Genomic DNA, 27,509 nt, shown 5'->3' on the forward strand with positions numbered 1-27,509 from the left:
CCTATCGCAGCTGCTCTTGCTCAAGCTCATCATAAGCGAGCACTCGAGGTGACCCGTATACGAGTTCCGTGGGGAGAACTGCCTCTGCTCCATAGACTAGAGCGAAAGGTGTCTGGCCAGTGGCTCGATTTGACGTCGTCCTGATCGACCAAAGAACCACCAGCGGCTCCTCGATCCAGTTTCTCCCGCACTTGTGCAGCCTGTCGAAAGTTCTGGTCTTGAGCCCGCGCAGCACTTCAGCATTTGCCCTCTCCGCTTGACCGTTGCTTCTCGGGTGAGCAACAGAAGCGAAGCAGACCTTGGCGCCAAGATCTTGGACGTACTGCATGAAGGTGCGGCTCGTGAATTGCGTACCGTTGTTGGTGATTATCCTGTTATGGATCCCGAAGCGGCCAACAATCGACCTGAAGAACTTGACTGCTGACTGTGCTGTCACCTTCCTCACTGGTTCCACTTCCGGCCACTTTGTGAACTTGTCGATTGCAACGTACAAGTACTCAAAGCCCCCGATTGCTCGGGGAAAGGGGCCGAGGATGTCGAGCCCCCAGACCGAAAATGGCCAGGATAAAGGGATCGTCTGGAGAGCTTGAGCTGGTTGGTGTATCTGCTTGGAATGGAACTGGCACGCTTCACACTTGGTTACTTGTGCAGTTGCATCCTGGAGGGCTGTCGGCCAAAAGAAACCTTGCCGGAACGCTTTGCCGACAAGTGCTCTTGCGCCAATGTGGTGACCACATATGCCTCCATGTATCTCTGCCAACAGCTTTTGTCCGTCTTCCCGGTGAATACACTTCAATTTCACACCGTTGAGTCTTCTTCTGTACAGTGTCTTGTCGACAAACTGGTACATAGTTGACTGCCGGGCTACTCTTTCCGCTTCTTCTTGCTCTTTGGGAAGTTCTCCTGTCTGAAGGAAACGGACAATTTGATGTGCCCATGCTGGAGCTTGTGGCTCGACAACAAGGACTAAAGGCAAATCTGCTGCTGCGGGAACGTCCGCTTCTACGGCGAGAACCGGCGGCTCTGCCGGAGCTTGGCGTTCCCGGCAAGTTTGCCGTAGCAAAACTTGCCGGGAGCTTCTGCTTCAACGGAACAAACCCTAGAGCTTGCTGGAGCAGACTGCTCCTCAGCGCAAGGCAAATCTGCTGCTGCGGGAACGTCCGCTTCTACGGCGAGAACCTGCGGCTCTGCCGGAGCTTGACATTCCCCGGCAAGCTTGCCGGAGCAAAACTTGTCGGGAGCTTCTGCTTCAATGGAACAAACCCTGGGGCTTGCCGGAGCGGACTGCTCCTCAGCGCTCTTGGCGTTGATATTGGGGACCTTCTTGGCGGCGGCTTCGGGAAGCTCTGCCGGCAAATAGTCACCAGAAATCAACTTCCTCTTCTTGCTCTGTCCAGTTGATGGGGTTATAGACGGTTGAGTCAGCTTGAGCACAAAGATCCCTGGTTCCACAGGTAACTTAAGTGCGGCGCACTTTAACAGGCCATCGGCAACGGCGTTTTGAGCTCTTGGAACATGCTCCATCTGTAGGCCGTCAAAGTGCTCTTCTAGCTTTCTCACTTCGTCAATGTAGGCTTCCATCAACAGACTCTGATAGCTCTTGTTCACTTGGCGGACGACAAGCTGCGAGTCACCCCTGACAACGAGCTTCTTGATCCCAAGGTCTGCCGCGATCCTGAGACCGGCAAGCAAGCCTTCATACTCTGCAGTATTTTTTGTTGCTTGCTCCTTGGGAAAGTGCATCTGGACTACGTACTTGAGGTGCTCTCCGGTGGGTGCGACAAGCAGCACGCCAGCGCCGGCGCCTTGCAGCGAAAAGGCACCATCAAAGTACATCAGCCACTCTTTGCTTGCTTCCTTGACGGGGATGCTCGTTTCTGGAATTTCTTCATCTGGTGTTTGCGTCCATTCTGCTATGAATTCTGCCAATGCTCTACTTTGGATAGTTGAAGTGCTCTCAAACTTGAGGCCAAAGCTTGACAGTTCGAGTGCCCACTCAACAATCCTGCCTGTCGCTTCTGGATTCTGTAGTATCCTCTTCAGCGGAAAACGAGTGACAACTGTGATCTCATGTGCTTGGAAGTAATGGCGCAGCTTTCTCGAGGCCATGAGAAGGCCGAAAAGCAATTTCTACACGCCAGAGTACCTTGACCTAGCCCCCTGCAGAAGGGAACTGACAAAGTAAACTGGGCGCTGTACCATTTTCTTCTGTACCTCCTCGCGCGTCTGCGCAGATCCATCCTTGTCGGGACCAGAGCTTGCCGGGGAAGCCCCCTGCTTGTCGCTGGATGTGCCTGCCGTGGTTGCTGGCTCGTCATCTGCCTTCCTCTCTGCTACTAACGCAGCACTAACCACTTGATTGGTTGCCGCTATATACAGCAGCAACTTCTCTTGTGGCTTAGGTGCGACAAGTGTCAGAGGGGAGGACAGGTATCTCTTCAAGTCTTGCATCGCAGCCTCCGCTTCCGGAGTCCATTTCATTGGACCTACCTTTTTCAATATTTTGAAAAACGGCAGGGCGCGCTCAACAGACCTAGAGATAAACCTGCTGAGAGCAGCCACGCAACCGGCAAGTCTTTGTACATCCTTGACGCGCTTTGGTGCTTCAATCTGCTCAATGGCCTTGATCTTGTCGAGATTGGCTTCGATTCCCCGCTGAGACACGAAGAACCCGAGAAGCTTGCCGGAGGGGACTCCAAACACACACTTCTCGGGGTTGAGCTTGAGGCTGATCTTGCGCAGATTTGCAAAGGTCTCGTCTAAATCTTGAATCAGAGTTGCCTTGTCCTTGCTCTTGACCACTATGTCATCCATGTAGGCTTCCACATTTTTGTGTATTTGTGGCTTAAGAGCAACATGGACTACTCTTGCAAATGTTGAACCAGCATTTTTTAAACCGAAAGGCATCCGTATGAAACAGTACGTGCCACATGGAGTGATGAATGCGGTCTTCTCCTCATCCTCTTCTGCCATGAAGATCTGATGGTATCCTGAGTATGCGTCAAGAAATGAAAGCAAATCACATCCGGCCATGGAGTCAACAATATGGTCAATGCGCGGCAAAGGAAATGGGTCTTTGGGGACAAGCTTTGTTAACATCGGTAAAGTCGATACAAAGTCTCCATTTCCCGTTCGCCTTGCGCACGACTATAGGATTGGCCAACCACGTAGGATGGAGCACTCCTCTGACAAGGCCTGCTGCTTCCAACTTCTTGATCTCTTCTGCGATGAATTCTTGGCGCTCCACTGCTTGCTTCCTGACCTTCTGCTTGACAGGCCACGCATGAGGACAAACGGCAAGATGGTGCTCAATTACTTTCCTGGGAACACCGGGGATGTCAGACGGTTACCACGCAAACACGTCGACATTCGCCCGCAGGAAAGCAATGAGCGCGCTTTCCTATTTAGGGTCGAGAGTGGCACTGATGGTGAAGGTACCACCAGTGCCGTCCTCCTTGGCGGACACCTTCTTTGTCTTTGGCGGAGCTGCCATTGTCTTCTTACACTTGCCGGTGGAGCTCACTGGTGCGTCCTCGACGGCAGCGCAGCACTCCGAAGAGGTGCGCTTGCCGGAGTGGGCATCAGAACTCTTATCGGACTTGGTCTTCTTCTTCCCCCTGGGAGCTTCAATGGCAAGTGACTTGCGATCTGTTGCGGCTGCCGCTTCCCGGTAGATCTTGTCGGCGCAGATAAGAGCATCCTTCTTGTCGCCAGGGACAGAGATGATGCTCATCGGGCCTGGCATCTTCAGCATGTTGTATGCGTAGTGAGAGGCTGCCATGAACTTGGCGAGTGCTGGACGGCTGAGTATCCCATTGTAAGGCAATGGAAAATCGGCAACGTCAAAAGTGACCCTCTCAGTCCTGAAGTTCACTTCGCTGCCAAATGTTACTGGCAACGTGACCTTCCCCTTCGGCTTGCTCCTTCCCGGGTTGATTCCTTGGAATGTGCCGGTCTCTTCAAGTTCGTTGTCAGGGATCTGGAGTTTCTGGAGTACAGCGGAGGAGATCAGGTTCAAGCCGGCCCCGCTGTCAACTAGCATCTTAGTGACTTTGAGGTTGCGGATAGTTGGTGAAACCAACATCGGCAAGCACCCGACCGCAGTTGTGCGATCAGGGTGGTCCTCAATATCAAATATGATAGGCGTGCTAGACCATTTCAGAAGCTTGCGTGACTCGACAGGCGGTTCTGCTGCATTGACTTCCCGCACCCACTGTTTGAGTTGGCGGTGCGAAGTATGCAGAGAAGCACCGCCGTCAACGCACAAGACCTCTGTGGCTTTCTGGAACTCCTGCTCACTGGTCTCGACATCATCCATGTCTTCGTCGTCGTCGTCGTCTTCATCCTTGTCGTGGCCGCGGGGAGGCCTGTCTCCTTGCCGCTGCTTGGCCTTGCCGCGGCGTCCTCCCCAGCTGGCGCGCTTCTTGCCGGATTCTCCAGCGCCTCCTTGGGCCCTCTCGTTGTCTCGTCGCTCGTACTCAGCCTTTTGCTGCTAGACAAGCTGCTCGACCTTCTTGCAGCTCTGGAGGTCATGGCCCTTGGTGCGGTGGATCTTTTAGTACTGCTTGTCGTTGCCGTCCTGCTTGTAGGCGACCGCCACAGCCTGGCAGTTGGTGCATGCGGCAATCTCCTTGCCGGAGCTACCAACTTTGGCTTTCTTGGCGCCACCTTCGTTGCCGGACTGCTCAACGACTAGTACATCTTTGCCTTTCTTCTTCCTGTTGTTCCGCCGCCGGTTTTTCTTTACCGGGGCAGCATCCTCACTGTGATATCCTCCTGCTCCCGTATCCTGTCCGGGGAGTTTCCTCCCTTCCTCAGCGCATGCACACTTGTCGGCCAGGGCATACAACTCACTGACATCTTTGATCTTGCACATCGCCATCTCCTCCCGCATCCTGCGGTTACGCACGTTTTGATGGAACGCGCTGATGACCGCGGCAGGGTGGACATCTGGGATGTTGTGCTGTACACGGCTGAATCTCTGAATGTACTTGCGCAGGGGCTCTCCTTCCTTCTGGGCGAGCAGATGAAGGTCACTCTCTTGGCCATGAGGTTTGTGGCCGCCTGTGAAGGCGCCGACAAACTGATGGCATAGGTCTGCCCAGGAGGATATGGAGTTGTCCGGCAAATGCATGAGCCAGGACCTGACGTTGGGCTTGAGCACCAGCTGGAAGTAGTTGGCAAGGATCTTGTCGTCCCGGCCCCCGGCAGCCTGCACCGCGACGGTGTAGATGCTGAGGAACTTCGATGGATGTGACTTGTCGTCATACTTCTCTGGTACGTCTGGCTTGAAATTCTTCATGCTGGGCCACTGGATTTGCCGCAGCTCACGAGTAAACGCAGGACAACTTACCGCGTACGGCAAGTCGCCTGGTTCCCCTGGCGCATGCATGTCGACAGAGGGCCCAGCGCGCTGGTCCGATTGACGTCGCGCTTCTCTTTGGCGCTCGATGCGAGTACGAGCATCTTCTTGCTGTTGTTCGTGAAGAACTTGGCGCTGATCGCGACGAGCTCGTGGATCTGATGACGCGGTGGAGTCGCTGTCGAGGTGGATCCGGCGAGTCGGCGATCTTGGCCTTCGGGGCGGAGAGTGCACAGTGGTTGCACCCCCACCGGTCTTGTCGCCACCGGCTCGTGCCTGGCTAACTTGCCGCGGCTGCGACGTGCTCGGCTGCCGTTGAGCGTCGCCGTTGGCGAAGACGATGAGACTCTGAATGGTGGCCCTCCAGTCGTTGATCTTGTCTGCCGTTGGAGGGTATTCCAGGAGCAGTTGAGCTCGCGCCAAAGCTTCTGCTGGGGTGGCGGGTGGCGGTGGCGAACGGTGCGAGGAGCGGGATATGCTCGGACTTCTAACTATGTTAGAAGGAGCAGTATCCCGTCCAGGTGACCGTGCCTCGCTCGTGCCAGCATGTTGGCGTGCATGCTGGTCTTGAGCACTCCGAGATCCACCAGCTCGATCTTGGTCCAGCAAACGCATGGTACTGTGAGTACCATGACGCTGCCGGTCCCGCGCCTCCTGAGATGGGCACGGTGCATGTACGGACACCGAGGTCTTGGAGTGCGCCCGGTCGTTGTGGGAGCCGGCTACGCCGCCGATCGGCAGCGCAGCCTTGTCCTTGGACCTGGCAGCACCGTGAGCTCCCTCGTCGACGCCCGTTCTTCCGCCGGCGTCTGCCCCATCAGCCGTTTACTCCGGCGGTGGTGGGGCAGATGGAGCAGCCGCCTCCGAAGCCTTCTTCTTCGGCGGCATGTGGATGAACATGATGAAGATCTCGCTCGTGTGAACGCCGGATCTGGTTCACACAACCTCGACGCCCCCTACCTGGCGCGCCAAAGATGCCGGGGGACTGATCCACGGACACCTATGGGACCGGCGGGCCGAGTCCCTTTAGGTTCGGCGGGGGCAGAGGTCGCACGAAGAGCGGATCGAGGCGAAGCACACGAGCAGTTTACCCAGGTTCGGGCCGCATGGATGCGTAAAACCCTACTCCTGCTTTGTGGTTTGTATTGAGTTCTTGCTCGGGAGCGTGGAGTGCTACAGTACACTCCAGCAGCTAACGAGACCGAGCGTGAGCGTTCTCTTTTTCCCAACACCCCCTCTATGTTGCGCATGGGCCTCCTTTTATATGCTCAAGGGGTCACCGACAGGTGGCAACGTAGACAAGGGTAAAAATGTAAAGGTGCTGCGGTTGGTACAGCTACCTGCTACAGTGTATCATACCTAACCCTGACGGCAGGAGACAAGGGCATTAAATGCCCATCTGCGTCGCCTAAATAGTGCAAAATAGACCGTCAGGGACGCCACCGCTCGCCACGATGGCAATCTTGTCAGCGCCGCTTGCCACCGTGCGCCCCTGGCTACACAGCCTTCCACCACGTACGCCTGGAAGGGTCCCAGAGCGACACGTTGGTGGATGTGCTGGAGCGCAGGCACAGAGTGGTGGCTTGCCGCGGCAAGCGCTTTGCCGCGGTTGTCGTCTTGTTGCGTCCGGGAGCTTGTCGCTCACCGGGCCTTGCCGGGACGCGTTGCGCGTCGCAGCCAGTTCCTTGAGATGCCTTGGTTGGCCTTCCCGGCAAGCTCCTCTTGCCGGGGTCTTGAGGTGCCTTGGTTGGCCTTCCCGGCAAGCTCCTCTTGCCGGGGTCTTGTCTCCTTGGCTTGGATACTTTGTCCTTGAATGGCTCCAAAGGAACCATGGAGGACCTTGGCGGTCACCCGGCAAGCCTTGCCGCGGGATGCTGCGACTGCCCGTGCACAAGTTCGGGATACTAGGGTACCCCTACTCTAGTACACCGACACACCCGATCGTTTAGTGTGTTGCTATTGCTTTCTTCATGACTTATACATGTTCCTGTAACTATGAGATTATGCAACTCCCGTTTATCGGAGGAACACTTTGGGTACTACCAAACGTCACAACGTAACTGGGTGATTATAAAGGAGTACTACAGGTGTCTCCAAAGGTACATGTTGGGTTGGCGTATTTCGAGATTAGGTTTTGTCACTCCGATTATCGGAGAGGTATCTCTGGGCCCTCTCGGTAATGCACATCACTTAAGCCTTGCAAGCATTACAACTAAATGAGTTAGTTGCAGATGATGTATTACAGAACGAGTAAAGAGACTTGCCGGCAACGAGATTGAACTAGGTATGGGATACCGACGATCAAATCTCGGGCAAGTAACATACCGATGACAAAGGGAACGACGTATGTTGTTATGCGGTTTGACCGATAAAGATCTTCGTAGAATATGTAGGAGCCAATATGGGCATCCAGGTCCCACTATTGGTTATTGACCGGAGACGTGTCTCGGTCATGTCTACATTGTTCTCGAACCCGTAGGGTCCGCACGCTTAAGGTTACGATGATAGTTATATTATGAGTTTATGCATTTTGATGTACCGAAGGTTGTTCGGAGTCCCGGATGTGATCACGGACATGACGAGGAGTCTCAAAATGGTCGAGACATAAAGATTGATATATTGGAAGCCTATGGTTGGATATCGGAAGTGTTCCGGGTGAAATCGGGATTTTACCGGAGTACCGGGAGGTTACCGGAACCCCCCGGGAGCTATATGGGCCTTAGTGGGCCTTAGTGGAAAAGAGAAGGGGCTGCCCAAGATGGGCTGCGCGCCTCCCTCCCTCCCCTAGTCCTATTAGGACAAGGAGAGGTGGCCGGCCCCCCTCTCTCTTTTCCCCCTCCGTGAATCCTATTCCAACTAGGATTGGGGGGGGGAATCCTACTCCCAGAGGGAGTAGGACTCTCCTGGCGCGCCACCCTTGGCCGGCCAGCCTCCCCCCTCCAGTCCTTTATATACGGAGGCAGGGGCACCCCAGAAACACACAAGTTGATCCACGTAATCTATTCCTTAACCGTGTGCGGCGCCCCCAGCCACCATAGTCCTCGATAATACTGTAGCGGAGTTTAGGCGAAGCCCTGCTGCTGTAGTACATCAAGATCGTCACCACGCCGTCGTGCTGACGGAACTCTTCCCCGACACTTTGCTGGATCGGAGTCCGGGGATCGTCATCGAGCTGAACGTGTGCTCGAACTCGGAGGTGCCGTAGTTTCGGTGCTTGATCGGTCGGATCGTGAAGACGTACGACTACATCGACCAAACGCTTCCGTTGTCGATCTACTAGGTATGTAGATCACACTCTTCCCTCGTTGCTATGCATCACATGATATTGCGTGTGCGTAGGAAATTTTTTGAAATTACTACAAAACCCAACAGGAACACGAAAGACCGAAAGGTCGAACATGAGTCGTATAGAAGATACGATCAACATGAAGATGTTCACCGATGATGACTAGTCCGTCTCACGTGATGATCGGACACGTCCTAGTCGACTCGGATCATGTATCACTTAGATGACTAGAGGGATGTCTAAGTGGGAGTTCATTAAATAATTTGATTAGATGAACTTAATTATCATGAACATAGTCAAAAGGTCTTTGCAAATTATGTCATAGCTCACGCTTTGGTTCTATTGTTTTAGATATGTTCCTAGAGAAAATTTAGTTGAGAGTTGATAGTAGCAATTATGCGGACTGCGTCCGTAAACTGAGGATTGTCCTCATTGCTGCACAGAAGGATTATGTCCTTAATGCACCGCTCAGTGTGCTGAACCTCGAGCGTCTCTGTAGATGTTGGGAAACATCTGATATACACGTTTTGATGACTACATGATAGTTCAGTGCGTAATCCTAATGGTTTAGAATTGTGGCACCAAAGACGCTTTTGAAAACGTCGCAGAACATATGAGATGTTCCAAAGATTGAAATTGGGATTTCAGACTAGTGCCCACGTCAAGAGGTATGAGACCTCTGACAAGTTTCTTAAGCCTGCAAACTAAGGGAGAAAAGCTCAATCATTGAGCATGTGCTCAGATTGTCTAAGTACTACAATCGCTTGAATCGAGTGCGAGTTAATCTTTCAAATGAGATAGTGATGGTTCTCCATAGTCACTTCCACCAAGCTATTAGAGCTTTGTGATGAACTATAACATATCAGGGATAGACATGATGATCCTTGAGCAACTCGCAATGTTTGACACTGCGAAAATAGAAATCAAGTAGGAGCATCAATTGTTGATGGTTAAACCACTAGTTTCAAGAAGGGCAAGGGAAAGAAGGGATACTTCATGAAATGGCAAATCAGTTGCTGCTCTAGTGAAGAAACGCAAGGTTGAACCCAAACCCGAGACTAAGTGCTTCTGTAATGAGTGGAACGGTCACTGAAGCATAACTACCCTAGATACTTGGTAGATGAGAAGGCTGGCAAGGTCGACAGATGTATTTTGAATATACGTTATATTATTGTGTACTTTACTAGTACTCCTAGTAGCACCAGGGTAATAAATACCGGTTTGGTTGCTAAGTGTTAGTAACTCGAAATAAAAGGCTATGGAGACTAGCTAAAGGTGAGATGACGATATGAGTTGGAAGTGTTTCCAAGGTTGATGTGATCAAACATCGCACGCTCCCTCTACCATCGGGATTGGTGTTAAACTGAAATAATTGTTATTTGGTGTTTGCGTTGAGCATATACATGATTGGATTATGTTTATCGCCATATGGTTATTCATTTAAGGAGAATAATGGTTACTCTATTTATTTGAATAATACCTTCAATGGTCTTGCACCTAAAATGAATGGTTTATTAAATCTTGATCGTAGTGATACACATGTTCATGCCAAAAGATATAAAATAGTAATGATAGTACCACATACTTGTGGCACTGCCATTTGAGTCATGTTGGTATAAAACACATGAAGAAGCTCCATGTTGATGGATCTTTGGACTCACTCGTTTTTGAAAAGATTGAGACATGCGAACCATGTCTATTGGTAGATATGCATGAAGAAACTCCATACAGATGGATCGTTTGGACTCACTTGATTTTGAATCACTTGAGACATGCAAATCATACCACATGGGCAAGATGACTGAAAGACCTCGTTTTCAGTAAGATGGAACAAGAAAGCAACTTGTTGGAAGTAATACATTTTGATGTGTGCAGTCCAATGAGTGATGAGGCACGCAGAGGATATCGTTATGTTCTTACTTCACAGATGATTTGAGTAGATGCTGAGTATATTTACTTGATGAAACACAAGTCTGAATTATTGAAAGGTTTAAGTAATTTCAGAGTGAAGTTGAAGGTCGTCGTGATAAGAGGATAAAATGTCTATGATATGATCATAGAGATGAATATCTGAGTTATGAGTTTGGCTCACAATTAAGACATTGTGGAAATTGTTTCACAACTAATACCGCCTGGAACACCATAGTGTGATGGTGTATCCGAACATCATAACTGCACCCTATTGGATATGGTGCATACCATGATGTCTCTTATCGAATTACTACTATCGTTTATGGGTTAGGCATTAGAGACAACCGCATTCACTTTAAATAGGGCACCACGCAATTCCGTTGAGACGACACCGTATGAACTATGGTTTAGAAAAACCTAAGTTGTCGTTTCTTAAAAGTTTGGGCTGCGACACTTATGTGAAAAAGTTTCAGGCTGATAAGCTCGAACCAAAAGCGGATAAATGCATCTTCATAGAATACCCAAAACAGTTGGGTATACGTCCTATTTCAGATCCGAAAGCAAAAGTGATTGTTTCTAGAAATGGGTCCTTTCTCGAGGAAAAGTTTCTCTCGAAAGAATTGAGTGGGAGGATGATGGAGACTTGATGAGGTTATTGAACCGTCACTTCAACTAGTGTGTAGCAGGGCACAGGAAGTTGTTCCTCTGGCACCTACACCAATTGAAGTGGAAGCTTATGATATGATCATGAAACTTCGGATCAAGTCACTACCAAACCTCATGGTCGACTACGATGCGTACTACTTCAGAGTGGCACGTAATCCTGTCTTGGACGTCATGTTGCTAGACAACAACAAACCTACGAGCAATGGAGAATCGATGGTGGGCCCGGATTCCGATGAATGGCTCGAGGCCATAAAATCCGAGAGAGGATCCATGTATAAAAACAAAGTATAGACTTTGGAAGAACTACTTGATGCTCGTAAGGTTGTTGGGTGCAGATGGATTTTAAAAGGAAGACGGACAATGGTGGTAAGTGTCACCATTAAGAAAGCTCGACTTGTCGTTAAGATGTTTTTTGACAAGTTCAAGGAGTTGACTACGATGAGACTTTCTCACTCGTAATGATGCTAAGAGCCTGTTGGAATTATGTTAGCAGTTACTGCATTATTTATGAAATCTTGCATATAGGATGTCAAAACATTGTTTCCTCGACGATTTTCTTGAGGAAAGGTTGTATGTGATACAACCAGAAGGTTTTGTCAATCCTGAAAGATGCTAACAAGTATGCAAAGCTCCAGCAATCCTTCTAAGGACTGGAGTAAGCATCTCGGAGTGGGAATGTACGCTCGATCAAATGATCAAAGATTTTGGGTTTATACAAAGTTTATGAGAAACTTGTATTTCCAAAGAAGTGAGTGGGAGCACTATAGAATTTTTGATGAGTATATGTTGTTAACATCTTGTTGATCAGAAATGATGTAGAATTTCTGGAAAGCAGACAAGGTTATTTGAAAAGTGTTTTTCAATGGAAAACCTGGATTAAGCTATTTGAACATTGAGCATCAAGATCTATAAGGATAGATCAAAACGCTTAATAGTACTTTCAAATGAATGCATACCGTGACAAGATTTTGAAGGAGTTCAAAATAGATCAACAAAGAAGGAGTTCTTGGTTGTGTTACAAGGTGTGAGCATTGAGTAAGATTCAAGACCTAACCATGGTAGAAGAGAGAGAAAGGACGAAGGTCGTCCCCTATGCTTTAGACATAGGCTCTACAGTATGCTATGTTGTGTACCGCACCTGAAGTGTGCCTTGCCATGAGTCAGTCAAGGGGTACAAGAGTGATCCAGGAATGGATCACATGACAGCGGTCGAACTTATCCTTAATAACTAGTGGACTAAGGAATTTTCTCGATTATGGAGGTGGTAAAAGAGTTCGTCGTAAAGGGTTACATCGATGCAAACTTTGACATTAATCCGGATGACTCTGAGGAGTAAACCGGATTCGTATAGTAGAGCGGTTATTTGGAATAGCTCCAAGTAGCGCGTGGTAGCTGCATCTACAAGATGATAGAGAGATTTCTAAAGCACACATGGATCTAAAAGGTTCAGACCCATTGACTAATAAACCTCTCTCACAAGCGAGATATGAACAAACCCCATGGGTGTTGGATTCATTACAATCACATTGTGATGTGAACTAGATTATTGACTCTAGTGCAAGTGGGAGACTGTTGGAAATATGCCCTAGAGGCAATAATAAAATGGTTATTATTGCATTTCCTTGTTCATGATAATTGTCTATTGTTCATGCTATAATTGTATTACCCAGAAACCGTAATACATGTGTGAATACATAGACCACAACATGTCCCTAGTAAGCCTCTAGTTGACTAGCTCGTTGATCAATAGATGGTCATGGTTTCCTGACCATGGACATTGGATGTCATTGATAACGGCATCACATCATTAGGAGAATGATGTGATGGACAAGACCCAATCCTAAGCATAGCACAAGATCGTGTAGTTCGTTTGCTAAAGCTTTTCTAATGTCAAGTATCATTTCCTTAGACCATGAGATTGTGCAACTCCCGGATACCGTAGCAATGCTTTGGGTGCACCAAACGTCACAATGTAACTGGGTGGCTATAAAGGTGCACTACAGGTATCTCCGAAAGTGTCTGTTGGGTTGGCACGAATCGAGACTGGGATTTGTCACTCCGTATGACGGAGAGGTATCTCTGGGCCCACTCGGTAATGCATCATCATAATGAGCTCTATGTGGCTAAGGAGTTAGCCATGGGATCATGCGTTATGGAACGAGTAAAGAGACTTGCCGATAATAAGATTGAACGACGTATGGGTATACCGACAATCGAATCTTGGGCAAGTAACATACCGATAGACAAAGGGAATTGTATACGGGATTGACTGAATCCTTGACATCGTGGTTCATCCGATGAGATCACCGTGGAACATGTGGGAGCCAATATGGGTATCCAGATCCCGCTATTGGTTATTGGTCGGAGAGATGTGTCGGTCATGTCTGCATGGTTCCCGAACCCGTAGGGTCTACACACTTAAGGTTCGGTGACACTAGATTTGTTATGGGAAATAGTATGTGGTTACCGAAGGTTGTTCGGTGTCCCGGATGAGATCCAGGACGTGACCAGGAACTCTGGAATGGTCCGGAGGTGAAGATCGATATATTGGACGAAGGTTATTGGAGTCCGGAATTGTTCTGGGAGTACCGGGTGACGACCAGCGTGACCGAAAGGTGTTTTGGAGGCCCCGACAAGCGTTGGGGGGCCTTATGGGCCAAGGGTAGGGGCACATCAGCCCACTAAGGGGTTGTGCGCCCCTCCCACCCCATCTCATGTAACGTGGAGAGGTGGGGGCGCCTCCCCTAGGGCAGCCACCCCTCTCGGCTTGGGGGGCAAGTTTCCTAGGGGTGGGGGCGCCCAAACCCATCTAGGGTTTCCCCTGTGGCCACCACCCCTCCCCTAGGGAACCCTAGGGCACCTCCTCCACCCCTTCCCCCTATATATAGTGAGGGAGAGAGAGGGCAGCCGCACCCCCTTCCCTGGCGCAGCCCTCTCCTCCTCCAACTCCTCCTCCTCTTCCGCAGTGCTTGGCGAAGCCCTGCCGGAGAACCACGAGCTCCATCGCCACCATGTCGTCGTGTTGCTGGAGTTCTCCCTCAACTTCTCATCTCCCCTTGCTGGATCAAGAAGGAGGAGACGTCCCCGGGCTGTATGTGTGTTGAACGCAGAGGCATCGTCCGTTTGGCGCTAGATCGGATCTTCCACGATTTGAATCGCCACGAGTACAACTCCATCAACCGCGTTCTTTGTAACGCTTCTGCTTAGCGATCTTCAAGTGTATGAAGATGCACTCCCTCTCTCTCTCGTTGCTAGCATCTCCTAGATTGATCTTGGTGACATGTAGGGACATTTTGAATTATTACTATGTTCCCCAACAAATATTCATATCACAATTAAGAAGAATTACATTGAAATTATGCCAAGTAGCACTCCGCATCAAAAATTCTGTTTTTATCATTTACCTACTTGAGGACGAGCAGGAATTAAGCTTGGGGATGCTTGATACGTCTCCAACGTATCTATAATTTTTGATTGCTTCATGCCATATTATTACTGTTTTGGACATTATTGGGCTTTATTATCCACTTTTATATTATTTTTGGGACTAACCTATTAATCGGAGGCCCAGCCTAGAACTGCTATTTTTTGCCTGTTTTAGGGTTTCGAAGAAAAGGAATATCAAATGGAGTCCAAACGGAATGGAACCTTCGGGAACGTGATTTTCTCAACAAACAAAACCCAGGAGACTTGGACCCTACGTCAAGACACAAAAGAGGAAGCCACGAGGTAGGGGGGCGCGCCCACCCCCACCAGGCGCACCCTCCATCCTCGTGGGCCCCCTGTTCCTCCACCGACGTACTCCTTCCTCCTATATATACCTACGTACCACCAAACGATCAGATACGGAGCCAAAACCCTAATTGCACCGCCGCAACTTTTTGTATCCACGAGATCCCATCTTGGGGCCTGTTCCGGAGCTCCGCTGGAGGGGGAACCGGTCACGGATAGCTTGTACATCAACACCATAGCCCCTCCGATGAAGTGTGAGTAGTTTACTTCAGACCTATGGGTCCATAGTTAGCAGCTTGATGGCTTCTTCTCTCTTTTTGGATCTCAATACAAAGTTCTCCCCCTCTCTTGTGGAGATCTATTCGATGTAATCTTCTTTTTGCGGTGTGTTTGTTGAGACCAATGAATTGTGGGTTTATGATCAAGTCTCTCTATGAACAATATTTGAATCTTCTCTGAATTCTTTTATCTATGATTGGTTATCTTTGTAAGTCTCTTCAAATTATCAGTTTGGTTTGGCCTACTAGATTGATCTTTCTTGCAATGGCAGAAGTGCTTAGCTTTGGGTTCAATCTTGGGGTGTCCTTTCCCAGTGACAGTAGGGGCAGCAAGGCACGTATTGTATTTTTGCCATTGAGGATAACAAGATGAGATTTTCATCATATTGCATGAGTTTATCCCTCTACATCATGTCATCTTGCTTAAGGCATTACTTTGTTTTCATTAACTTAATACTCTAGATGCATGCTGGATAGCGGTCGATGAGTGGAGTAATAGTAGTAGATGCAGGCAGGAGTCGGTCTACTTGTCTCGGACATGATGCCTATATACATGATCATACCTAGATATTCTCACAACTATGCTCAATTCTGTCAATTCCTCAACAGTAATTTATTTACCCACCATAGAATATGTATGCTCTCGAGAGAAGCCACAAGTGAAACCTATGGCCCCCGGGTCTATCTTCATCATATTAATCTATCAATACTTAGTTATTTCCTTTTGCTTTTACTTTGCTTTTATTTTACTTTGCATCTTTACCATAAAAATACCAAAAATATTATCTTATCATATCTATCAGATCTCACTCTCGTAAGTGGCCGAGTAGGGATTGACAACCCCTATTTGCGTTGGTTGCGAGGATTTATCTGTTTTGTGCAGGTATGAGGGACTAACACGTAGCCTCCTACTGGATTGATACCTTGGTTCTCAAAAACTGAGGGAAATACTTACGCTACTTTGTTGCATCATCCCTTCCTCTTCGGGGAAAACCAACGCATGCTCAAGAGGTAGCATGGCGGAGGTGCGGGATCCCCTCCAAGATTGGATCTCCCTCTCCGTTCTCTTATGTTTCGCGTTCCCCAGATCTAGCCGAAAACCGTTTCTTATATTCCCGGAGATTCGTAACTCCGATTGCGCTGAGCTTTTAACATGATTTTTTCCGGATATAAGCTTCCTTGCGCCCGAAGTAGAGGTCCAACTGACGTACGAGGTGAGAACAACCCACCACGGCACGCCTGGCTCCTCTGGCGCGCCCTGGTAGGTTGTGCCCACCACGGGCCTCCTTCCGGTGATTCCAACTCCCAAAAATCACATATATTTCAAAATAATTCTCTGTGAAATTCTATTGCATTTGGACTTCGTTTGACAATACAAAAAACATACAGAAAACAGGACTGGCACTGGACACTAGATCAATAGGTTAGTCCAATAAATCATATAAAAAGTTGCCAAAAGTATGTGAAAGTGATATAATATTGGCATGCAACAATCAAAAATTATAGATACGACCGAGACTTATCAGACGTGCCCCTCCCGGTGGCGCTCTTCACCGTCACCACCCTCACCTGCCTCTACATCAGCCTCTGGAAGTTCCCGGACGTGGCCAGGTTGCTGCGCCACACCTCCTTCCCCCATCTCCGGGAGCTCGGCATCTGCAGCGTCATCATGGAAGACGGGGACATCGACTTGGTCATTACCAAGAGCCCCGTCCCGGAGACCCTCAACATCCATGGATGCAACAAGGGGTTGCACCTTTGCCTCGTCGGCCACAGCCTCCGGTGCGTCCAAATTTGCGGCTCCGTCCTGGAGGACATCGCGATGGTAAAGGCTCCTCGCCTCGAGTGGCTCATCCTGGTGAGGATTGGTGATGCTCCCAAGCTGCACGCATTAGGAATCTTGGAACCGGGGAGCACCATCCTAGAGATCCGAGACGGCATCTTCATGGTACATACATCCCCTGTTGGCATTCTAACATTTTTTGTTCAGTTAGCAAAATGTCCAGCTCATGGAGGTCCATGACTAAATATTAGATTTTTTTGTTTTTTGTTAATTTGGGTTCTTTCCTGCAGGGCGGGATGAAGGCGAGCCCAAGCACCATGGCAACCAGCGTCAAGATCCTGAGTCTGAATGTGCGTTTCGGAAACCACACCGATGGAAAGATGGTTCTCTCCTTCCTCGGCTGCTTTCCCAATTTGAAGGCACTGCACATTACTATATTTTTCTTTTCATTTCATGTTTTGCTTACATTCATAGCGAATTCCATTTGTAGCAGCAGATTTTGTTCACTGCAGATGGTGTGGTTTAAGCTTTTGATTAATTAATTGTAGATAATGTACTATGCAATTCTCCTGATGTCAATGCTTTCCTTCTTAATCTATTGTTATAGCATCTCTCACCGTGGTCATATATCATACTACTTGGCAATATTCATGTTGTTGATGTTGTAAGTGGCATGCAGTGCTCCTTTCGGACTTACGGAATTTACACATGACAAACCAACACATTGCTACCTACAATTTTTTGGAGGCATGTGTAGTTTATCATATTACTCTAAACGGTGTCATATCAGGTACTTCTTTATGGTTAATTAATATTTAATAGCAAGATATTTTTCATAGTTCACATCTGGAATTTTGTTTTAAAGAACACATTTCACAAAATATGCACATGGTTAGGACCTCCATCATGGCTATATTTGGTAAACTATGCACCTGTCAGGGCCCCCATCTTACAGAATTTTCATCAATGGAGAATATGTGTTTGATTTCTTCAGCAACAGCATTGATTGACCGGACCATGTTTTAGTTGCGATCGACAATGGTAGAAAGCACATGCATAGTTGAATGAGATCTTTGGAGATACTCTGCAACTTGTTATATGCGAATAACAAACATGAGAGACTGCATAGTGCATACATCATATCAATTTCTGATCTTTCATGCGTGTTACTTCTTACTTGGTAGTTGGCTACTGGTAGTTGTTACTTTCTGCTAATTAATTTCATGTGTGAAAGTAATGATCATTGATTTGCATTGCTCTATCCAGTCAATGATCATCAGAGTGCTTCTGGTTTCTTTTCTTGTGAAATGTGATTCCTATGTTTATTTAATTGAACATAAATGATATGTTACATCTTTAATCAGTTGTAATTTAAATGCCAAGCGTTCCATTTATTATCAGCAGTCAGGTTTTCTCTACTCAACTACACCAACTTTAGGAAGGCATTCTCCCCCTTCAGGACCTGTATTTCTACTGCGAATGTTGCAAGTGGCATGCAGTGCTTGTTTCAGACTCATGAAACTTATATATAATTACCTTGCACATTCCTATTGCTGCCTACAGTTTGCTGGTGAATTGCGTGGTATTACCATAATGCCAGCTTAATGCACTGCTACTAGACTACATCTGCAATTAGTCATGTCCGACTCACTAATTACTACAAAGTTCTGGTCAGGCTTCTATTTATTCTTAGCCATGGAGAATAGAGTACCAAATGATAATGCTCGGATTGCATGTTAATTTCAGTAAGTTGTGACATTTGGTATGAAACTAGGTTGCACATTGCTGCCACCAGTTTGTTGGAGGTCTGTGTTGCATGCCATAATATCATATTGTTGCTTTGTTTCTATGCCGCATTTTATCAGCCAGTTATGTCTGATTAACTAATTACAAAGAAGGTGTCATGAAAATTCTTCTTGAAGAATGTATTTGGTAAATTTTGCACGTGTTAGGGGAGCTACACTGCGGCTCGAATGTGTTGCCTCACTTCGTAATTGTTATGCATGAACTGTAATCATGAGGCCCGCCTTAGTTGTTGTTGGTACTCCGTCTAGCTTCATGCATGGAAAGCATTGGCATGTCATATCTCTCCCATATATTGGAACCAACATTTATGTATGCATGTTATGATGTTTGTTTCACTGCACAATATCTGCCGCTTTTCAATTAACATGAAGTACTACGTGGTACTCCCTCTGTTTCATAATTTTTGTCGTGGTTTTAGTTCAAATTTGAACTAAACCCCCAATCATGACAAGAATTATGCAACGGAGGGAGTATTAATTTGCATGGCATGTATTGGTATTATATACTCAGCATGATTCATTGAAGCTGAACTGTGAGTGATTGAAGTGCTCTTTTCCTGCAGTCCGAAAAATGTGATTATGAAGCTGACAGTGCCAGGCTGAACCTCAACTTTTGGAAGCTGGCCAAGCCCACTGAATGCATCAAGTCGTGCATCAAGGTGTTCTCTTACAGAGAATTCTGAGGGGAGCTCGGGGAGGTTGCCTTCCTCAAGTCCTTCTAGAGTGCGAGGGCACTGAGGACTGCGTCCATCTCCATGGCTAACCCGAGCTTCACGTCATTCTCGATGGATGAGGCGACTTCTAAATTGGAGAAAGCTTCTAACAAGATGGCCAGTAGATCCTGCCAAATGTTGCTTCTCGGGAGCACATGTCCTGAAGGAGGCAAGCCCTGGAGCTTCAAGAAAGGAACTGATTACTCCTTTGAGGACCCTTTCACAATGGTGGAGGTTCGCAACATAGCTTAATATCTGTGGGGCCAGGGCCGAGCCGGCAAAATCCGAGGCCCTGTGCCAAACTCGAAAATGGGCCTTACCTCACTAAATCTTTGATTTTTTTTTGTTTCTTTCTACGCTTTTGGTAACCAGATTCATGTTTTCTAATCAAAGACATGACTTGGATCTTGCAATACGAGACGCCTAATAGATGAAAAAAATAAATAGCTAGAAGAATTTTCCAGAACTAAATAGCGGACGTAAATTGCAACTCACAATCAAGGCCTCACGTGATCGCCGGTTATGAAAGCGACGATGCTTAAGAAATTGGAGATCGGAAGATGGCTTGAACCTTCCATTCCTTCATGTCCTCCCTGCCTCGCTGCCGTTCGTGGTCCTGCTCTCCTGATGTAAGGAGGAGACCGAAGAATGGATATAACCTGCAATTTAGCTTAACTCGGCCGCCGGAGGAGAAAATCAATAGATTGGCTTTGTTCGTCTCAATGGATCGCTGGATTTTATTTTTCTTAGGCAGATCGATCGCTTTTTTGGAGAGAAGGCAGATCGATCGCTGGATGAGGCGCACGTCCCAATCGTGGCCTGTTTCACCCAGAGGAAAGACGGAAGGAGGCTCGTGTACAAAGGATAAAAGACCCAGCCAATTGGACTTTGCCTAGCCGTGCGTACAAAATCTGAGGCCCCTAAAAACTGGGGGCCCTGTGCCGGCGCACAGGTTGCACCCCCATGGGCTCGGGCCTGTGTGGGGCAATGGAGTTTTTTTGGTATCTGCTTCTTTTGGCACCTGACTTTGGTGGTATTACGTTGCAGATTTTATGTTAAATTCGTGGTCCGATGTTTGGTGAGAGTCAGAAATACTATGGACTAACGATAGCTTGCTTGCCACTTTACCTGTGTTATCAGTTTCCCATAGTATATGCTCCTTAAAACTTTTTGATTGCGGCAGCATGTTTTATATGTATTTTGTGGATCATGTCCTCCTAATCATCATGCAGATCAATTATCATCAGAACAATGGTCTTTAGGCATGCATTGTTTTGATTATACATGTCTTTGAACTTCATGGTTAAATATCTTTGGCCAATATAGCTTGAAACACCGGTACCATTTCATTTTTGGCCTTCCCTGCATGTTTGATTGAGCTTATCAATATTATTAGACTACATCAGTTATTAAAAAAATATTGTTACCTGTGGTACTCTTATACCTTTTATCATTTTGTTAGAAAATTTCCTTGATTTATAATTTTACATTGCACTGATTCTTGACATAAGCAAAGAAGAAGCGTACCGATGTGCAATGTAAAATATTTTTGGTATTGAGGATCCATTACTTTGCATATGAATCCTTTGACGTCTGCTAGCAACATATGAATGACCTGCATGATTCTCTAAACCAAAATGAGCTTATTTTTTATGTTCATATATGCTCTGCTAGGTACACGTGAGAAAATCCCAAATTCAGGCTTCAAAAGTCTGGATCCCACAGCATTGCTATACTGAATCAGATGATCTCATTTTGCTCCTTCCTATCTCCAACAAGTAGTTTCTAGCAACTGCTTGATTTTACAACAAAAGTAACTCTATTTCACAAGTACTAGTTTTCAGCTACCACTTGATTTCATTATACAGATCGATTTAAGAACAAAGGACTCGAACATTCAGTGTAGGCTAAGGAACTTGGGAAGATCTTTCTAGACTAAAAATTGTCTTAGTTCGATAAATTCTTCACTGCAAAATCTGCAATATTCTTATCAGAGCGCTCTCCTTCCTGCATCCACTTAGAAACATTCTTCTTGTACTCCTCCCCACCTATCACCTCCTTGATGCACGTCTTCATCCCATCCCTTCTCACCAAGTCCTTCTCATTTCGACATGGACGCAAGCTGACTACCCATCTGCTCTCCACATACTTTGTGGCGGGCGGTTACATTTGTCTGCCCATTATGATATTGCGACAATAAGTACACCGGTGACAATTGCTTCTGTTGTCGAACTCCATGTACTCTTGAATAGTACCTTTTATGGAAATTTAATTTTGTTTTTTTTCACACAAGAAGACCATGTCGTTTCTTCTCAAAACTTTACACATGAGTATAACACTAGAGCATGTTGGTTGTCAATTTTTACTGGAAAACGTGACAAATGAACTACAAATGTGAATTTTTACTGCATTCATCAGTGATACATATCATAACAAGAAACCGCATATTGCTTTTTGTCAATTAACATTGTATATTTTATTTCTTTATTTAAGAGGAGTAATGCGCCACACTAGCGTTGTAGACACATGGTTTGACACATGACAGGGCGTAAGGAGGACATTGTCAACTACTCTATCATCTTTTGTTCCACATTTCTAATCGTAAGGAGGGTGCAAACTGCAATTCAGTTTAAACTGTCTGAGGCGGCATAAGGGCCTCATGTGCTACAAGTACCTGCACAACCATTACATACATGTGTTCTACCCTCCACTATTAATTATGTCACATCAGATTGATCATGTGAATCGATTCATATGGGTAGGAACGAACAAATACGCTCCTCTGAGTATGACATATCTATACTTGATTCTTTCTCGTCGGTTTTAGATGAAATTTGATCTTTCAAAATTTGCCAACCGAGCAGGAGGCAGAGTACATGGAGTTAACATGGAGAGCTAAGATGATAGGACCAACCTATCATCCAACAAGTCTTATGGTTTCAACTTGTTCAGTGGTGATGGAACGTATATGGATTGGGTAGAGAAGCACCGCATTTCCTGTATTGTGCTTGTATCCTATGGGACCGTCTCTAACTATGACGCAACCCAGTTGGATGAGAATCACAATGGACTATGCAATTTTGCCCAACCCTTTTTTGGGGTTGTCAGATCCAACAAGTCACACAAGTTATCTGTAGAACTCAAGGTGAGATGTGTGAATAATGGATCAATTGTTGAGTGCTACCCCCAACTTGAGGTTTTGTCACACAAGGCTATTGATATGGTAACACAAAATACATTTGTTTTATTTTTATGTACAAGAATATAAAAAGGTTTTACAAAGTACTAAAATAAGGACAACTGTTCAGATTTAAATTCACGAATATACATGTAGGTCGCTTTGTTGCCCACTGTGGGTGGAACTCGACGTTGGAGGCAGTTGTTAGTGGTGTTCCTCTTGTGGGAATCCCACTTTGGGCAGACCAACCCACCATAGCAAAGTATGCGGAGAGCGCGTGGGGCATGGGCGTGTGAGTACAGAAGGGGACAAGGATAGAAGGATGAGTACAAAACAAAATCGGCAAAGTGGATGCAAAAGGCCAAGGATGCAACATAGGAAGGAGGAAGCTCAGATAAACATATTGCCAACTTCATTGCGGAATATATGTCAACTAGAAGTCATACCAATGCATACCTTACTTCAAGATAAGCAAGTAGGCAGTGATTCCAGTGGTACAATTCTTTTAGAGAGAATTTCATTTTACTTTTGTAAGTAAAGTGCTATCTTATCACCATGTAGAAGGATGTGCAATTTTTAGTGTACTAACAACATGCGAAAAAACTATTTACATGTTATAGAATCAATTCAAACAAATCATATGGAGACTATAAAACTTCATAGCAATTTTCACTTTATTATGTCCACGGATATTCTTACTGTTCCACATGATAAAATACTTTCCTATAATTAATTAATGCAAGAAGATGATTTTCTGTTCATCCTAAAATTGCTTTGGATACATATTTTGATTGTTGCGGAACTTGGAATTCTGTAAGCTTGATTCCGTGCGGAAAGTTGAAACTGAATGCCTAAATGTATATAAAACAAGAACCCATCAATGTCTCAGTTGATCAGATACATGGAAAGACACATAAAAGATTAACCTATGATCTCAATAAACATCATAGTATGCATATTTATGATAACATAATCGCGTCTCCTTTGTCATAGCCTATCACCTTATCATAAGGTGTCATGCCTTAGGCCATTTTGGGAAGTTGGAATTTCCTCATAATCTTGTTGCAATGGATTGAATCTTTTAAAATAGTGCATGTAGTATTCTCTATTAATACAAATCACCTGTAGGATGCCTCCAATTTTCAGTTAAGACATTACATTCCTATAAATACCCAAAGACCCGATATAAAAAACATATATACGAAAATTCCCTTTAGAGTTTACTCTTAACATAGTCAAATGTTTTGGACATTTGAAAGCTTCATGAATATATATCAACATAATTCTTAATCAAAGTTTCACATATTGTATAATATACCACACACGGTATTAATTTACAAAGTATAACAATGTATGGACATAAGATACATCATCATACACAACTTACAGACACATATGAACTATACACAGGACATAGGGACATTAATTATTAGAGAATTGCGCATATGTATGATTAGGTGGCATTTGGTGATCTTCCTATTTGGTGGGGTATGAAGGCTCCATGGCAAGACCACACATGCCCTTCTTGTCTGCAATGTCCTTCTCCATTCTCAAGTACCCATTCTCGCCCCAAGTTGTGCCCCATGAATTCTTCATCAACCAATAATTAACTTGTGCCATCACTAGTCTTTCCATATCCAGTGGCTGCAATTCCATGGTCCAAGTCAGTACCGCAGGAGCCGGTCATCACCCCGCCAGAGTAGAATTGGAATGTCATGTCGCCTCTGTCCACAGCTATAGACACTGGTTGGTTTGCCACCGCCTTCATAAGGGAACCCTCGTTATTGATAGGAACATCCTCAAAGCCGGTGATGGTTGCAGCACTGTTGGATCCAGCCGTGCACTTGCCGTCGGCTGCATCATCCATGCATGAGTCCTCCCTCGCAGCCTTGAACTTCACCATGAACATCACAGTCAACCAACTCTTGCTCTGACAGTGAGATTAACTTGCCGGTTTTCACTTTTACAATGCCCTCTGTCGCGGCAACGGCAGAAAATGCCCAACAGCAGCCTAGAAATAATTGTGTTGTTATAGTGTTATCCAATAAAATATTAAAACATATATGCAGTGCAACACATTTTTTGTGTACTTACCACACTGGCCTTGATCCTTGATAGGGGTGACAGCCCCCTTAGCCCTCCAGTCCATCGTTGTTGGAAGAGCATCAAAACTCAAATTCTCATACTTGAATCCTGTAGAAAGAACTCGCATGGAGTTTGATTTCAACCCCTTGTTTGTGTTGGTTGTCCTGAACTCATCATTGGTGATATCAGTGAACTGGTTGACGCCGAGCCAGAACTTGTGATTCTGGGCATTGAGTGTTTCAATGAATTCGACGTTGGCTTTGAAAACCTCGAACCGGCGCGCCTTGTAACACACGGCCATACTGAACCATCCAATTCTCATGCTTCGCCACCATCGACAAGTCATCATTCAGCTCACGAGCTGAAATGACAGTACCACCGAGGCAGATGCAACCAAGGATTGCAAGAAGCAAAGCCTTGTGGATGGCCATCTTCGGTTAGGCACCGAACTGCAATGACAGTACTGAAGAGGTAGATGAAACCTAGGATGGCAAGTCTCTGTACTTTGGTCTGGTTTGTTGGATGGTACTTGGTGGCATATATAGTGTCATGTATGTGTTAGAAATAGGAGACTGAGAGATACGGTGCTTGAGCGAAGGTGGTTATGGAAAAGGGCTTGTGCGTTGCCGTGGATTATGGTGGCCGGCTACATGGTATAAAAATGATGCGCACATCTGATTGACCGGCCAGATTGTATAAAAGTGATAGGACCCAACAAGGAAGTACGCTTGGTGCACGTCTAATAGTGACCCCTGCTTGATTACTTCTGGAGTGTACGTCTGATAGTGATCCATGCTTGAGAAATTTCTTAATCAAAGAAAGAACAACCGTGTTCTTGCAAATAAATTTTCTGAAGAGGACCGTGAACGCGACGCCCAGTGTGTACAAAAGAATCAGGTAACCGCTTGCTAGTATCGACATGAATTTCCTGCCTGCCAAAAAATAGCATGATGATGTGACATACTATTCAACAAGAGTTGTCTAAGTTCCGGAAGGTTGGTTCCTCAGCCTTGAAATTCCCTATCTCACACCCCAGCTTGTATTTTGCTCGTAGTGTAACAGGAAAGAAGGAAAAATAATTTCACAGAAGTATAAGACACCGGAGAAATGGACTTTTATGCAGCTGGTAGCAGGCGAAATTTAAAGACAATCACATTTAGTTCGGCAGTGTTACTAACACAGTTTTCTTAACCTGGAATACTTGTATACACCGTAAGGTCTGCTCGTCTCATCATAAAAGGAGTAACCCATATGATAAACACTGTGCTTGGTTAATTGCCATACTTGGATGGGCCGCAGCCCTCAAGACAGATCAAGGTCTGCATTTCAAAAGTATCACGGGGTAGTTGATCTTGTTGGGCTGCATCTTTGATGGCCATTTTGCCAACAAAATTTAGGCGTTCTATGTACACGATACTTGTATTCCTTCTGTGCATCACAACTATACATCTTGTACCCGCAGGACGTGCACTGTCAGGAACATCTGGTACTCCGATCAGCAGCGCCACTTGTCCGTTTATCGATCAACCATTATACGCTAGACAGGTATGCTCTAACAGAATGTCGCACGCTTATTTCTCTCTCTCCCTCTCTCTCTCTCTCTCACACACACACACATATTTATTTATTTATTTATTTTTGGCAGTGGACTGATGCCTTATTGTAACAATTCTTCAACAGCTGGACGGCTGGTCAACTTATATCGCTGGCTCGAATGGTGGACGGATTTTTGAAGGATCCCAGTCTGATCAATGCACTAGTCGACCGTTGGGCCCCTGAAACCGCTACCTTCGTCTTTCATTGGAGCAATATGGAAGTGGTTCTCGAGGATGCAAGAATTATTTTGGGGCTACCTTAGAGTCAGCAAGTATGCTCATAAATTGTTTAGTATCCAACAAAACGCTTTCATTAAGGGGAGGCAGAGAGGAGTATCACCTGTCTTTATTCCTTCTGTTTGGAAAATAATAGTTCCTCCAAGGATCCACATTTTATCTCTGGCTTCTTTCTTATATTAAAATTATGACTAGGGATAACCTGCTGAAGAGAAATTTGAACAAGTCCATTGATTTGTTTTTCTTTTCTGAACCTGAGAGTGTACAGCACCTGTTGTGTGACTGTTTGGTAGCTAGACTTGTATGGAAGCAAATCAGTTGCTTATTCTCTATGCAAATTGGAGTTTCAGTAGAGTCAGTTACTTCCCTTTGGGTTGCTGGTAAAATACTTGACGCTCTGAATACTGCTGTAGTTGCTGTGCTCCGGGCTTTGTGGAAACACAGGAATGCCATGATCTTTAATTGAGTTGTTTGGTTTTCCTTGACCAAGATCTGGTCGCTGACCTTAGGAATGCTCAGGAGATGGCGATCGCTCTTCAAACATCATATTTTTAAAAGAACATCATATGCAGGAGCGGACAGATAGGTTCTGGCACACTAGTAGAAAAAGGATCAAACGTGAAGCACATTAGTGCCGGTTTGAATTTGAGCCGGCACTAATGGTACCATTAGTGCCGGTTCGAACGACTATGTATTAATGCCGGTTCGTGTTGAACCTTTAGTACCGGTTCGTGCCACGAACCGGTACTAAAGGGGTGATGGCAGGCTGGCGTCAGGCTAGGGCCCCACGATCACCTTTAGTACCGGTTCATGGCACGAACCGGTACTAAAGGGCTAACCTTTAGTACCGGTTTGTGTCACGAACCGGTACTAAAGGG

General features: G+C 46.2%; 2 pseudogenes; one reads left to right on the forward strand and one right to left on the reverse strand.

The window, feature by feature from the left end:
- Nucleotides 1-16,235: 16,235 nt before the first annotated feature.
- On the forward strand, nt 16,236-19,788 carry LOC123191394 (uncharacterized; annotated as a pseudogene).
- A 4,402-nt stretch (nt 19,789-24,190) lies between these two features.
- LOC123184430 (senescence-specific cysteine protease SAG39-like) lies at nt 24,191-25,230 on the reverse strand (annotated as a pseudogene).
- Between the last annotated feature and the right edge of the window lie 2,279 nt (nt 25,231-27,509).

This window comes from Triticum aestivum, chromosome 2A (assembly GCF_018294505.1).
Source record: "Triticum aestivum cultivar Chinese Spring chromosome 2A, IWGSC CS RefSeq v2.1, whole genome shotgun sequence".
NCBI classification, from domain to species: Eukaryota; Viridiplantae; Streptophyta; class Magnoliopsida; order Poales; family Poaceae; genus Triticum; species Triticum aestivum.